The sequence below is a fragment of the Durio zibethinus genome, chromosome 27 (genome assembly GCF_047325235.1).
Source record: "Durio zibethinus cultivar Kanyao isolate XHJ-2024 chromosome 27, ASM4732523v1, whole genome shotgun sequence".
Lineage (NCBI taxonomy): Eukaryota > Viridiplantae > Streptophyta > Magnoliopsida > Malvales > Malvaceae > Durio > Durio zibethinus.
The window spans coordinates 16,935,616-16,938,658 of NC_143188.1; positions in this window are offsets into that span (position 1 = coordinate 16,935,616).

Genomic DNA, 3,043 nt, shown 5'->3' on the forward strand with positions numbered 1-3,043 from the left:
TATCTCAACTCTGTCTTAGTCGTTTTATTTTAACTCGTGGTTTCATCCCGGTCACATGATTCGTGGTTTCATTTTGATCATTTATTTTTCACCTTGACTCGGTCCTAGTCACCTTATTTTGACTCGTAGTTTCATCCCGATCACATGATTCGTGGTTTCGTACCAATCATTTATTTTTGACCTCGACTCAGTCTTGGTCGCCTCATTTCGACTCGTGGTTTTGTCCCGATCACATGATTCGTGGTTTTGTCCCCATCATTTATTTTCGACCTTGACACGATCTTGGTTGCTTTTATTTTGACTTTATGGTTTTATCCCAATCACCTGATCTTGGCTAAGTCCAGATCATTTCTTATAACTCGTAGTTCCATTTCGGTCATTTATTTTCAACCTTAACTCAGTTATGGTTACTTCATTTGACTCGTGAATTATTTTCGGTTACCTGACTTTGGTTCCATCCAGGTCATTTCTTGAATTCAAGATCAGAGTGGGTGTCTAGGTATTTGTAACATCTCTGTATAACAAAGATGTGTAAAGAGGAGCAGCTGTAGACACCTATTTTGGTCTAGGCCTAACTGGGCCTATCCTGGTCCAGACTCGACTAGACCCATTTTGGTCTAGGCCTATTTTAGGTAGGCCTGTTTGGGTCAGGCCCATTAGGGCCCATTTTGGTCCAAGTGGATGCTTACATTATTATTATTATTATTTTTGTTGTTATTATCATTATCATTATTTTCTTTTTTTTATTTTTCTTTTTCTATTCAATTATATCACATTATATTATTATTATTATTATTATTATTATTATATTTTTCTTTTTCTTTTCTTTTTTTTCCCTTTTTTCTTTTTCTGTTCTGATTCACACTTGATCAAAATCAGAATCCTGCTGATTCAAGCTTTCAATGCCAAATCGTATCAACAGGAGACTGTCTGAAATTTTGGACTCGAAAATCTCGCTAGATAGAATGCAATGCAATCCCATGATTTAAGCCAGGGATTGATTCTGTCCATTTCATGAAATTGCTCCTAGGATCGCCTATAAATTAAACTGATTCTAACACTGAAACAGACAATAAGAAGAAGAAAAACCTATGGGAAATTGTTAGGGAAGCTCTGAAAATTTTTGGCAGTAAGGGTTTCTAGGATTCGAGGATAGGGATTTTGAGTTCAATTTGTGATTCTGGGTGTGATTTTGGGTTTCTGAAGGTGGATTTGAGATTGTCAGAGGTCTAGGAGGGGTTAGGACTATCTGGAAATTTTTTTGGAATTTTTTAGAATTTTTTGGGTTTTTCTAGGTTTCTGAAGAACATTTGAAATTTTTGAAATTTTCAGTTGAATTTTTTGACGAAGGTTGAAGTTTTCGGTTAGATTCTGATGAAGTTTCCAGAATCTGGTGGGTTTTTCAATTTTCGATTGAAGTTTTTGACAAAGTTTCCAGAAATCGATAGAATTTTCAGTTTTTGATTAAACTTTTCGGTGGAGATTTTAAAGAGAGGTCAGAGAATTTTATTTGTAGAAAGAGAAGGGCTCTAGGGTTTTGAGGAAAAATGCTGAAAGGCGCCTTTTATACTGCTCCAGAATGACACCGTTTTGCCAAGCTAGGATTCGCGTGTCGACCCAAAGATCCGCACACTGACCCGTGTCCCGACCCGACCCAATCGCAGGTTTTTCTTTTTTCATTTTCTTTTTATTTTCTAATTTCTATTTTATTTTATTTATTTTTACCCATATTTTATATTCTGATTTTTTTTCTATTTTTTTTAAGAAAAAAGGAAAAGAAAATTTTCTAAAAAAAGATAAGAATGGATTTTCCTAAAAAATAAAAAAATAAAAAAGCGAATAAACAAAAAAAAAAACAAAAAAAAGGGAAAAAGAAAGGAAAAAAGGGGAAAGTATAAAATTTACTATCTGGTAAACAATAATAAGTAAGGCTTGGATAATTCGAAATCAAACTGGTACCATCCCTTAGATAGACGTTTTAGGGTGCTACAACATTTTTCATGCGTAATAGACTCTCGAACCTAACATTTGTTTTGCAGATCAGTTTCAAGTAGCCAATCACACTTAACAAAAAAAGATTGGTGACGACTCCTTTATATCCATGTCTAACATTAAACTAATTCAGTTATAACATTAAAAATTTTTAAAATTCAAATGATGTTAAATATTTTATTGTAATTTAAGAATTGTTGATAACATTATCCCTTAAAAAGAATTATCCTATACACTATTAATAAAATTTAAAAATTTCATTACTAAACTTAAAAATTGTGGTATATCATATAAGACTATATGATCTCTCGGGTTATGATTCAACCATTCAGTCGGACTTGGGTTAAATTATTTGAGATCCAATTATTTTGTATCAAAATAAAATTTGATTCTTTTAAATTCAAATTATTTTGAATTTGATAATTTGAGTTATTTAGATTTAGATTAATAAATATAAATTATTTTATATCTAAATTATTAAATTTTAAAACCAAATCAATTTAATATTAAATCATTCGAGATAAATCAATTTTAACTTTAAATTAACTTTAAAAAAATCTTATTTAAAGTTCAGTCCTAAGTTAGACCAATTTTGTAGGTCTAATTAGTCGACTAATCCAAAACATACCTAATTTTATAATACAAATTTGATAAGTAATGCTAAAATGTTTATCTCCTCATTTACAATTCATTTACATTTGTAATTTTTTTGTTTAATAACTTTCAAATTTAATAGGTAATGCTAATATGTTTATCTTTGCATTTATTAATTTTATCTGTCATATTTATTTTATGTCAAATATGTATAAAATATAAAAAAATTTTTATTACAACTTATCTTGACATATCACATATGAAATATTTTTTTTTTATTTTTTTCAAATTTATATATAATTTTTATTAAAATTTTAAATTATTTGTCTTTCTTTTTTTTATATTGTGTCATTGTATTTAAAATTATCAATTCCTTTCTTTTTTTCCACATCACCAAAAGAAAAAGAAAAAATATATATACTCATCAAACGATAATAGAAGTTACTAATTCATTCAA